General features: G+C 33.9%; 1 protein-coding gene across 1 annotated transcript in view; it reads right to left on the reverse strand.

The window, feature by feature from the left end:
- Nucleotides 1-13,755, reverse strand: part of LOC134716470 (von Willebrand factor A domain-containing protein 5A-like) — a 390,229-nt gene that overhangs the window by 230,849 nt on the left and 145,625 nt on the right. The gene's annotated exons all lie outside the window — the stretch shown is intronic.

A 13,755-nucleotide genomic window follows, 5' to 3' on the forward strand; every position in this document is an offset into this window, starting at 1 on the left:
TTCTCCTTTCTCCCACCCCCTTTCTCCTTTCTCCTACCCCCTTTCTCCTTGTCTCCCTTACCCCTGTCCTCCCCCTCATTGTACGTATTTTAAAAAATAACGATTTTTTAAAATAAAAAACAAATAAAATAATTGTTGAAACTTCATTTAAAAAAAAACGGCTATTTTTAGGTTGTCCCGCGTAACATATATCAGTTATTGTAACCACTAAACTATGATTTTCGTCAAAACTATTTAATATTTTGAAAAACGTGTTTTTCCATTATTAAACAGAATAGTTCCTCCATTCCTTTCTGCATTTTTATGACGTTATGATGACGTCATAGAAAAAAAAACGCGTTCAATACTAAAAGGGCAAATCTGTCCCGCGGGAAAAAAAATTGGGATTCCAGATTTGAGAATCAAAAAATATTTATCTAAAATGAAAAAAGTGTAGTATTTGTATTTACTACATCAATGTTAATTTGCTTAATTTTATGAATTTAAAGACAAATATCCTGAAACATGATATATGGTAATTTATGAGCGATTTTTCAAAGGCTTACAAGTTTGTCGCACCGCCATTTTTTAACTTAAAAACGAACTCAACTCAAATTTACGTCAATTGTTTGCTTATCACTGCTCTTATAATGGTAGAATTTATGATTTTTTAAAATGTTATTTTTCTTAAATTTTCAAAAAACTGAAATACATCAATTTTCGATAAGTAGTTAAAAAGCACCGTCGATTTTGCCGAGTCTTACAAGAATGTCGCACTTGCTTAAGGTCAAGTTACAGTAAATGGGCTATGTCACAGATTTAAGTAAAATTTTGCATACAACTCTGGCTCGATGAACTCCATTTAAAAATCGAAAAAATAATGCATTTATCTCATTTATCATTTAAATTATTACTGATTGAATTATTACAAAATTGGTTAGCATTTGTATAGAAAGCACATAAAATTGGCATAAAACCTTCTAAAATTTGACTTAAAATCGCCAAATCTCTTATTCTACTCCATAGATTTTTCTTAAAAAACTATATGTTGTTGATACATAAATTACCGTTATAATGATGTAAAATAAAGATAGGGTCACCGACTTCGTTTTTTCGGTACACAGCATTCAATGTTGTGTTCTTTGTGAAAAAATCCTATAAAACGTAGAAATTATCGTAACGTCGCCGTGTTGCAGGCCGTAAAACGTTGATTTTTGAAGTTTTTCACTACCAACAAGGTGACAAAATGATATTTAGACAACAAACGAAGTCGGTGACCCTATCTTTATTTTGCATCATTATAACGGAATTTTATGTGTCAACAACATACAGATTTTAAAGAAAAATCTATGGAGTAAAATAAAAGATTTGGCGATTTTAAGACAAATTTTGTATGTTTTTTCGTCGATTGTATGTGCTTTCTATACAAATATTCACCCATATTAAAAGAAATCAATCTGCAATATTTCAGATAATAAAAGAGATAGATCTAAATGCATTATTTTTTCGTTTGTCAGTTGTAGTTCACCGAGCCAAGATTGTATGCAAAATTTGAGCAAAATCTGCGACATAGCCCATTTACTGTTCCTTGACCTTAAAAACAACGTTTCAGTCGAATTTTCGGTTTGAACGTTACGAAATATTCGCGACGTTGTGTTACGCTTACATGTACGAACATATCGCGCGTAACGCCTTAGACATATCCTATCATATATTTTTTTCACTATGTCTGACGGTATTTTGTACAGAATATTCTACAATCAGACAAAACTATATAAAACATAATTAAAAATTTTAAGATGTGCAAATCACAATGACATTGGTGTCCTGTATACTGACAGTAGTATATTCTTCAGGATGACAGTGTTCAATGATTTAATTGTTTGCATCTTTTTGTTGACGGTTTACCGTAGCGGTTGTTCAGGTGCAGAATGGTCGTTCGTTTAGATTAGTTGCCCTTGGAAAAACGCGTACACAATATTTTCCCAAAAGGTGTAAAGCAATTTTCAAAAACATTTTTTAATGTGTGGCAACATGTCAACATGTCATATTTGCTGTATTTGAAGATGTTTTTGATAATCAAATATCAAATGTGTATTTATTTGCCCTTGTGAAAAAATAAATTTACCAATATCTGTCTAATAGACCACAATAGATAAAAATATAGCTTGACAATACATTAGACAGGTCTGTGCCGATGATTTGCCATTAATTTTGTATATAGTGTACGGAAGTCATCGGGGTCGTTTGACCTCCAAAAAAATAGAAACACAAAATTAATATGCTACTACGTTACACAAATCCCTGAGTGTAAATCTGATGTCAATTTATATTTCCCAATAGATGTACATGTATATGTATTAAACAAGTACCAAGGTCCTAGCTGTAATATATACCAAATGAATGTGGTCTATGGTCCAATATCCAAAATCTAAATACAAGGTTAGATTCAGCATATCATAGAACCCCAAGAATTCAATTTTTGATGAAATCAAATAATGTCAATTTTAGACCTTTTAGACCTCAATGTGGACCAATTTGATAACCAGGACCAAATATTAAAAATCTAAATACATGATTAGATTCAGCATATTGAAGAACCCCATATATTCAATTTTTGTTAAAATCAAATAAAGTTAAATTTTGGACCCCGATTTGGACCATCTTGAAAACTGGGCCCATAATCAAAAATCAAAGTACATGTTTAGATTCAGCATATCAAAGAACCCCAAGAATGCAATTTTTGTAAAAATCAAACTAAGTTTAATGTTGGACCCTTTGGACCTTAATGTAGACCGATTTGAAAGTTCGAGGCAATTTGGACTGCAAATGGAAAATGAAGGTTAATTGGATATGGACCCTTCAAAGAGCTGTTACAATGGTTCTTATCTTGCAGTGACCGTAGCACTCTCTACACGAGGCATCGATTTACAGTATGTATGAAAATTTAATTGGTCTATACTTTAGGTTCAAATAATATGAACCTCATGAAGACAAAGCCTTCCAAACTATTTATGGCAATACATTAATTTATCATATCTGGGTATATGTAGGTAGAATAGTTTTGCACTTCCAGTCTTGAAGTAGTGTTGATGTGTATCTCAAGAAAACAAAGGCTGTCTTAAGTTGTGATGATAATACTTAGAATCCCAGTTGCTTACAAAGTATGTGTATATTTCTTTCACCACAAAGTATTTCTGTTAACAACTTAGTATCACTGTTCTCAAAGAAATTCTAATAACTTTCTAATATCTAAAAATGTTTGCACTAGCTGTTTCCTCTCTTCTTTTTTTAAGAAAATTGTATTCTTTGCTATATGTAACAACTGCTTCTTTTTTGCGTAAATATACTTTTCTAAACCAGTGAATGAATTTCGTTCAAACAAACTTCCACAAATTAATTGGGTTTTCGCTTAGCAAATATTTGACTGTTCATTGCTATATATGGGGAGTGTATATGGTGTATCCTCCATTTCTTCTAAAATTTTAGAATTTATTGAAACTTTCTTAGATTAATTCTTAACCATGTTAACTATATAATGCCGTTGTATAATTTGTTTTTTTCCTAATGTGAATAGGCGTTGCCGTCTGTTCATATTGTTTTTCAGAAGATTGGTAGAAGATTATTTCTTTACCCTTTTAAAGTATATTAGCTTTTGAGACATTTTCTGACTCCTGTCCTGTTCAAAAGTTTGAACGATAAGCTGCAGATTCTTTTTGTTATCAGGGGGTCTCATTGGGGTGTGCCGATCCCGGATCCCGCTTACTGTTTTGTCACATTCTCGTTTCCCGCTTACACTATGTACGTAAGCAATTCTCATTTTTTTGTCATTTCCTGGATCCCGCTAGACCTCATTTCCCGTTTTCACGACACAATAATTTGACTTTCACGTTTCACGCTTACAAAATAATCGGCAATCCCGCGTCACGCTTAGACCCCAATGAGACCCATTTATCATAAAACTTGTCCTAGATTTTTTCTAAAGATTTTGATTGATTGGTATAGGCTTGCGAATTATGTGGACAGTTTTTTTTTTAATTACCATTGCTTACCATGCATGTACATATTGTATATGTCACATGCCTTTTTTCCTCTCACACAATGCTTTGAAGGGTACATAGAAACAACTTATATCAGGGGTTAAATCAGCAATGTCTTGGGCTCATAGGTTAAATCAGCGTTATCTTGGACGAGTTCAAAAATCAGTGTGGATTACTTACTTTAAAAAGAATAATGCCCGTTGAAACATGAACTATTTGGGAAATTGTATACTAAGCGCTCTCATGTGTACAATTCTTGCCATATTTTTTTTTATGAAATAATGATTTCACCCAACAAAGGTAGGTGTGTAAATACATCAGAAATGGTGTAGAAAATCTATTTATATTTATAACATTTTAGTGGGGAAAACAAGCGGAAATGGAAATATAAAGGAAGATCACAAATTAAAAGGGTTTCCTTGTTAATGGTTTTAAGTACAATGTTATGTTTGGATTACCTGCTTTTAAATTATAATGTATAAAGAAATGTTGTACTGTCTTAAGGTGATTAGCTGTCATTGTATTTTTAGAAGTAACTGGTGTATTATGCATGATTGTTCTACCTCTGCTGTGCACGTGCTTAATGGCAATACAGCAAAAAACAGCTGTAAATGCACAATGTTAGGATCATATAGTGAACAGTGAAAATAAGTATTAACAAGAATGTGTTCATAGTACATGGATGCCCCACTCGCACTATCATTTTCTATGTTTAGTGAACCATTAAAAAAGGGGGTAAAAAATCTAATTTGGCATTACAATTGGAAAGATCATATCAAAGGGAACATGTGTACTATGTACTATTTCATGTGGACCATGCAATTTGGGTCAAAAGTCTGAGTTAGCTTTAAAATTAGAAAGATCATATGATAAGCAACAAGTGTACTAAGCTTCAAGTTGATTGGACTTCAGCTTCATCAAAACTGAACTATACCTTGACCAAAAACTTTAACCTGAAGCAGGACCGATTCTATTTGAATGAATTAATGTTGATGATCATTAATGACCCATCCAATAAACGGATAACCTAGAACAACAGATTGTGACACCTGATGTTACTGTTGATTAGCTTGGAGTCGTAAAGAAAGCCAGGTAAAATTTCGTTATTGGCGGATCATATCAATACGAACAAAATAATATACAATCCATCTTCAAAAAAAGGCAGGGCGCCCTGGAAACTGTACAAAGGGCACAGGGCGGCACTCGGGTAAGGGCGGGTGGACCGCCCTGTGAAAAAGGACTAGCTTGAACACTGTCCATACACCAAATATAGTTGATTTATTGCATGTAGTATGTGATATTAGAACATTGATATTGAATTGAAAGTAAAAGGTTCAATGGGCCGGGTGTTTTATATATTATATATCATATCCATTTTACAATATCTTAACATTTAGATACAAAATGAAACATATTGTGCGCCATGTGGGAGCTTACATGTGTCACTCTATGCGACATTTCTGAACAAAAAGCGCAATTTTCAGGTCTCGTAGCCCAGCTGGCTACTGATCTTTATAAGTTATTCTCTTATGGTTGGGGCCTGTTATCTATTTCTCGCATGAATAGATAATTCTCTTATCACACTGTCCGGAGTGTGATACGAAAAAGTGATACGAAAAATGCATTAATTTGATTGGCCAACGAAACCTCCTGAAACGATATTGCGGCATTTTCATTGGCTATTCCTTAGGTCATTATTGACAGTTAAAGGTCACAATGATGTACATTTCCTCCATTGCAACGGAGATAAGCGATTTCTTCAATAATATAGAAAATACGCACACTCTTCACCTCATTACATATTCTTATTCAAATATTATTACATTCTGAAGCGTACAAAATGTTTTAAAAAGTCTTATGTTGAAGATTGACGACGAACAGGACATATGACGTCACAATGCAGTTATGTTCAAGCGACTGGGTCGACGTTTCGCGGATTTTTTTTATTAAGCACAAAAAGCATGTTTACCATAAGAGAAATAGGTTTCACAACTCGGGAGAATTAGATATCGTTTGATATCAACTCTCTTTATTTAATTTAAATAGTAATAACAAACTCGCCACAGGCTCGTTTATTATTATATTGAAATTAAATAACTCGAGTTGATATCAAGCGATATCTAATTCTCACTCGTTATGAAACCTATAAATCTCTACCTCTGAGATCATCATCTTCCCAATCACTGGATGCATAACCCACATCAATGGTTTAATAGCTTTAGATTTTCAGTAAGAAATAAATTTAAAGATACCTTTGTGCCCTGTAACATAATTTTCAACTTCAAAAATTTAAAAACTAATGCTAAACAGCCTATACAAGTCCTTGTTCTATTAAAGTGTATCAATCCCAATCCCAATCAATTCTATACTCATATGTTATTGAGGTCAAAGGGCCCCGTTGAAACCTGAGGTAGATGTGTTGAAATTCATTGTAGGTAACTAACAATATTTCAACGGGAACAGACCTCACCTTTCTTGGCTTCAGTGCATAGAGTATACATTAAACTATTTAACAAACATCGGTGTTTTTTTATGTATGATATTACAACATGTATAATTAAGATTTGGTGATCAGGAAGCTTGATAAATAGCAAGTACTCTTGACCTGAAATAAGACGAATGTGTTGTTTAAAATAAATAATGACAGTTAACTTCTGATTTAAAAATACGCTGTTTGTGTAAAAGAATTTCAAGGCCGACAACCCAATGTGAAAAACTGTATTTGATGTACATGTCGTGTTTGATTGGTCATTCATTCGTCTTAGTGCAATTCGGACAAAATGAGCCCCGAATGTAATTTTGAATAAAGACTTTTGCCTAATTGATGAACCAATCATTGTATTAAATGTGTTAAAGTTCTTTAATTTCCAAAGTAGAAAGTTATTCAAAGACGAATCTGACCTCTCTCAGTATTAAATAACTAATGTTTACAATAAAAGTGACATCACCTCCTCATTCTGCAATTCATAAACAAAAATCCCTACAGTTTGCCTAGACCCAAAGACCCAGGTGGGTAAAGTTATGAAACATTTTAAATTGAGGCCCAAAGTTGGGGTAGGGTGACCCTAGCAACTAGAGTGAAATTTAGAAAGACCCAAATTCAAAGAAAATGGGGGGGGGGGGTAAAAGTATTAAAAAATTGCCACCACCTCTTCTTATACACGAAATACAATAAACAGCGTTGGTATGGCAATACTATAATATTAGTATAGTTAATTTCATAAAGTTTGATACAAATATGTTTTCTCTAATCTACAATGAAATAATATCTGTACAAAACTTTATGTTAACATATGGTTATTTTTCTACAAGTGGGTCCGTTATACCCAACCCTACTTTCCTGCAATTATTTAGTCTCCAAAGTTTTTTTTTATCATTTCTTCTTCTTCTTCTTCTTCTTCCCACTACGAGTCGAACTCTGTAGTAAAGTGTAATTGACTCGGGCGCATCTCAAACAGACAGGAGGCCACTCTTCTGGCCAAAAGTAAAAGTCCAGGAAATAAACTGGACGGTGTTTACAATAAAATATGATATTAATTACATCTATGTACACTGGTTATCTTGCTGTCTATTTCAGATGTGGCTGGGTCCAGGGGATGGTATTCACTCTGGCCCTGAAGTCCTCTAGAGATCCAGACTCCACTACAGATTCGGGGAGTTTATTCCATTCTCTAGTTGTTCTTGGGAAGAATGAGTGGTAGTATACATCCCTCTTCACTCTAGTTTTTCTAAATTTATGGTTGCCCCTGGTCCTACTGTCCCCTGTTGTGTAGTATTTGGCTGGATGAATGGCAATCATCTCGTGTTGAGTCTTGTAACACAGCACCAGACACTGTTTCCATCGTCTGTGTTGCAGTGATTCCCACTGAAGTTGGTCCAGTAGCTTAGTTACACATTCATGAGAGATTTTTTTTACTTAACGAGTAGCTAGTCTATCTGCTATCAATATCTATGTAGCAGCTAGGCTAGCTACACGTTCAATAGTCATAATTAAATCTATGTAACTTAAGGCTGACTGTTTTGTGGCATTTCTTGTTTGTGAGATTAACAAAGTCTCAACGTGTTTTATTTTTAACAAACTGTCCTAGGTGGTCGTCAGTAGCGTACACAACAAAACAGAAATGCATTAAATTCTGTCCTGTGAAGTTGAATAGACTATGCACGGGAAATAGTGCAGCCACGCATATTAGAAGCATTTTATGCACACAAACGCCTTGAAATGTCATGCCGTGCATATACTCACATTGCACAAGGTATGTTCAATTTGCACCTTATGTATGTCATATTGTCCTTGGTCTTATGAAAATATTACTAGAGATAAGACCGTGGTGTCTTGTATATGTAATATATGGTCCATGGTCTTATGAAAATATTACTAGAGCTAAGACCATGGCGTCTTGTGTATGTTATATGGGGTCCCTGGTCTTTGAAAATATTACTAGAGATAAGACCATGGTGTCTTGTGTATGTCATATGGGGTCCCTGGTCTTATGAAAATATTACTAGAGATAAGACCATGGTGTCTTGTGTATGTCATATAAGGTCCCTGGTCTTTGAAAATATTACTAGAGATAAGACCATGGGGTCTTGTGTATGTCATATAAGGTCCCTGGTCTTTGAAAATATTACTAGAGATAAGACCATGGTGTCTTGTGTATGTCATATGGGGTCCCTGGTCTTATGAAAATATTACTAGAGATAAGACCATGGGGTCTTGTGTATGTCATATTGGGTCCCTGGTCTTTGAAAATATTACTAGAGATAAGACCATGGCGTCTTGTGTATGTCATATGGGGTCCCTGGTCTTATGAAAATATTACTAGAGATAAGACCATGGGGTCTTGTGTATGTCATATTGGGTCCCTGGTCTTATGAAAATATTACTAGAGATAAGACCATGGTGTCTTGTGTATGTCATATGGGGTCCTTGGTCTTTGTAAATATTACTAGAGATAAGACCATGGCGTCTTGTGTATGTCATATGGGGTGCCTGTTCTTATGAAAATATTACTTAGGATAAGACCATGGGGTCTTGTGTATGTCATATCCTGGTCTTTGAAAATATTACTAGAGATACACCTTGGTTTGTTGTACGTTGCACCTTTTAGAAAAGGATTTTCAATTGTGTCCATGTCTCTGGTGATAATAATGTGTTCTTAGAGATGAAATGTGTTCTTAGAGATGAAATGACCCGCTCGGTTTATATCCTGTTACTTATTCGTTCCTTAATCGCTTTTAATACGCGTGATTTACGTTGCACCTTGAAATAAATCGTTTTTTTTATTGTGTTCATGTCACTGGTGGTAATTATGTGTTCTCTGAGTTGAAAAACCCCTATTAGCGCCTATGTACCCGTTTCACCGCTACACTGATATCCTGTTAATTATTCGTTCCTTATTCGCTTATAAAACGTGTGTTATGCGTTTCGCTTTAACAAAAGAAATATTTTTGTGTCTCTGGTTGTAATTGTCGGTTCTAAAAGGTGAAATAACCCTAATAGAACATATCTTCCCGTTTCAGCGCTCGACTCAGTGATACCCTGTTACTTATTCGACCCTTATTCGCTTTTAAAACGTGTGTTATGCTTTGCACTTTAAAAAAGAAATGATTTTGTGTCTCTGGTGGTAACTGTCGGTTCTTAGAGGTGAAATAACCCTAAAAGAACATATGTACCCGTTTCAGCGCTCGACTGGTACCCTGTTACTTATTCGTTCCTTATTCGCTTTTAAAATGTGTGTTATGCGTTACACTTTAAAAAAGAAATAGTTTTGTGTCTCTGGTGGTAACAGTGTTGGTTCTTAGAGGTGAAATTACCCTAATAGAATATATGTACCCGTTTCAGCGCTAAAGTGATACCCTGTTACTTATTCGTTCCTTATTCGCTTTTAATGCGCAGGGTATACGTTCTTATAATACGTTTGTTGTACGTTGCATCTTTTAGAAAAGGATTTTCAATTGTGTTCATGTCTCTGGTGGTAACAATGTGTTCTTAGAGATGAAATGACCCTATTTGCGCGCATGTACCCGTTCCAGAGCTCGGTTAATACCCTGTTACCTATTCGTTACCTATTCGCTTTTTTACGTTTGTTGTACGTTGCACCTTTTAGAAAAGGATTTTCAATTGTGTTCATATCTCTGGTGGTAATAATGTGTTCTTATAGATGAAATATCCTTATTAGCGCGTATGTTCCCGTTCCAGCGCTCGGATGATACCCGGTTACTTATTCGTTCCTTATTCGCTTTTAATGCGCAGGGTATACGTTGCACTTTAAAATAAATCGTTTTTAAATTGTGTTCATGTCTCTGGTGGTAACAATGTGTTCTTAGAGATGAAATTACCCTATTAGAGCGCATGTACCCGTTCCAGCACTCGGTAAATACCCTGTTACCTATTTGTTACCTATTCACTTATAATACGTTTGTTGTACGTTGCACCTCTTAGAAAAGGACTTTCAATTAAGTTCATATCTCTGGTGGTAATAATGTTTTCTTATAGATGAAATACCCCTATTAGCGCTATTATTTTTATTGAATATTGCGGTGGACACGTTGCTTGTTTATGTGTTCTGTGTCATTTTGGTCTCTTGTGGAGAGTTGTCTCTTAAGCAATCATACCACATCTTCACATTTTTATATGTCTTATTATGTATATTTTCTGTATATGTTCCGGACCATATGAGTATTTGGACCATACGCGTATGGTCATGACCATATGGGTATATACTGATATGGTCCGACCGTACGCGTATGGTCGGGGTAATTAACACTCTGTTACAGTTTACTTTTTTTAAATACTTCTAAACTCTGCATATGGTATGACCGTTCATTAAAAAGACGCTATCATGTAGGTAATTTTATTATTATATTATAATAAAAAGATAAGCTAAATAAAAATAAGAAGTTTCACATAGTTATTTTACTTAATTGTCAAATTTATAGTAAACACATTTTATACCGATGGTCATTACCGATGGTCATTACCGATTTGTTATTACGAGTAAATGGCAATAGGTCGACTAAAAAATTAAATACCAAAACTTCTTAATGAACTGTTACATTTATATAAGAAGTCACTGCACTGGAAAGTAACATTCAATTAGTTTATTTAAGTTGTGTTGTGAAGATGGTGTATTGCAGTCATGTTACGATATTTGAGATGTAGAGCTTCTTAAAAACACCGTAGACATCGGAATGGCCAAAGAGCTCGGTATCACTGTATGCAGCTGCAAGAAAGGCTTGTTTTTCACTCGCAAACAAAATGTGTAAATGAAAACGATCGTGCACAAATTTCTTGCAAATGCAAAAAAGCTATGATACCATGTGGAAGTGAATGTCAACCAAGCCTACATGCACGAATGTAACTAGCGATGAAAACTAACTATGTCATCAATATTCAATTTTTACGAAGATTTTGGATTATAAAATTAAAAAATTGTCATGTTTTTAGATAAAGTTTTTGTATTATTGAAACATTATATACCCTTCCGGAGCACCTGAGATCACCCCTAGTTTTTGTTGGGGTTCGTGTTGTTTATTCTTTAGTTTTCTATGTTGTGTCATGTGTACTATTGTTTTTCTGTTTGTCTTTTTCATTTTTAGCCATGGCGTTGTCAGTTTGTTTTAGATTTATGAGTTTGATTGTCCCTTTGGTGTCTTTCGTCCCTCTTTTATAATGTAATTTGAAAAAAAAATATACCTCATATGGTCCGGCCCGTTAATAACCAAATGAGTATTATACTCATATGGTCCGACCATACGCGTATGGTCGGACCATATGAGTATACGCATATGGTCATGACCATAAACGTATGGTCAAAATACTCATATGGTCCGGAATATATATAATGAACGCATTTCTAACCCTTTTGAAACCATAAAGCACATGCATATGTATAAAGAAAATTGCAAAAGATTTATATTTTTTTTATTAGATACTATAATCAATAACAGATAAGAATAACAATACATTAAATCATTCGAAAACTGTTCATCTCAAAATGTTTAAATGTTCAATAAATGTTCAATACTGTTCAATCACACAATTGACCACTGAGCGTTTTTCAGCTCTATTGTTGCTTATCTATTCTCTATATGAGCAATCTCATATTTGATTATTGTTTTTACATATTTTAATTCCAGTGAAATATAATTTAATTAGAGCCGGCTAAATAGCAAATTTGCTATTTTGCCGCTGCCAGTCAAATAGCCACTGCCTTTTTTTTACTATACATTCAATTTTTACTTGAGATCAACAATGTTAATTTTAGAACTGTATTTTCTTCAATTTAAGAACCTTGCTTAACTGCAAAAAAGATATGTTTTAGGAAAACAAAGTTCTCAATCACAACTTCGAAGATATTTATAAATATCTTGATCTTGGACTACTTGGTATTTTTTGCAATTTATTTTAATCTTTATATGATAATGTACTCCAAAGGTTAGTTTTATTTATAGACGAGATTAAAAATACAGAAGAATATAAGCTCTCTAAATATAAAAATGCTGTATATTATATTCCCATGAAGCATTTAAAATAAGAAAAGCAAAACCTGAACCTCGTTGGCATTTTGACTGTCCCTCTGGTATCTTTCGTCCCTCTTTTTTAGATATCCATGCTTTATCCTTATTCTGTACATGGGATTTGAAAACTGACATGTATTCTTTTAACTTGCGAAAACCAAGAAAATGCTTATTTGGGCCCTTTTTGGCCCCTAATTCCTAAACTGTTGGGACCAAAACTTACAAAAACAATCCAAACCTTTCTTTTATGGTCATAAACCTAGTGTTTAAATTGCATATATTTCTGTTTACTTAAACTAAAGTTATAGTGCGAAAACCAAAAGTATTCGGACGACGACGACGACAACGTCAACCTGATACCAATATACGACCAAAAAATTAAAATTTTTGCGGTCGTATAAAAAAGTTAAAGCACTTTACCCATCTTGGTCGTTGGGTCCAAACAACCTTAGGTAATTCCCTATCATTTGTACTTATTGTTGACAAAGCTGTGCCGTAGGGAATTTTTGATAAATTAAAGGTGGAAGGTGGTAACACTACCCAAACTTTAAACCTTATAAAACCTTACCCACCTTGGTCCCATCATTTGAACTAAGTGTGGACAAAACCTTTCCCGATGGGATTTTTTTTTATGCATTGCAGAATAAAGGAGGTTGTTTCACCCTACCATAACTTTGGAACTCAACTAAAATAGTCCCACCTTTTACCACCTAGGGATTCGGGTCAAAGCAACCTTATGCAATTGGCTATTATTGGTACCGTGTGTGGATAAAAGCTTAGCATAAGGTTGTCTTAAACACATTTCATTTACCTTAAACTTCTCATTTCCTCTTGCTAAACTGCATCTGCTATGCTTCTTTAATATGTACACATGTATGAATTTAAATGAAAATTTAATTCACTTATTTTCATTCTTCTAAATAATCAAAATTTGTATTCATTGAAATGTATACTAAAGTAATTCAACAGTATAACCAAAATCATATATAAAATAGTGTATAATGTTGCAAAGCATGAGCCAATAAAAAACAGTATTGTGCCTGCACAATTTCTACTTTCAGAATGATAAAACAGAAAAAAACTATATTGACAATCCTGTGTATTGTTAGCTTAATTTTGTTGTAAAATTTAATATAGAAAATGTGGAAAAATGATGCAAATTTTACAGATCATAACTATAAAAGAACATTTTTGCTGTAAAATTAGTCAGTTGGCA

Source organism: Mytilus trossulus, chromosome 4, assembly GCF_036588685.1.
Source record: "Mytilus trossulus isolate FHL-02 chromosome 4, PNRI_Mtr1.1.1.hap1, whole genome shotgun sequence".
Lineage (NCBI taxonomy): Eukaryota > Metazoa > Mollusca > Bivalvia > Mytilida > Mytilidae > Mytilus > Mytilus trossulus.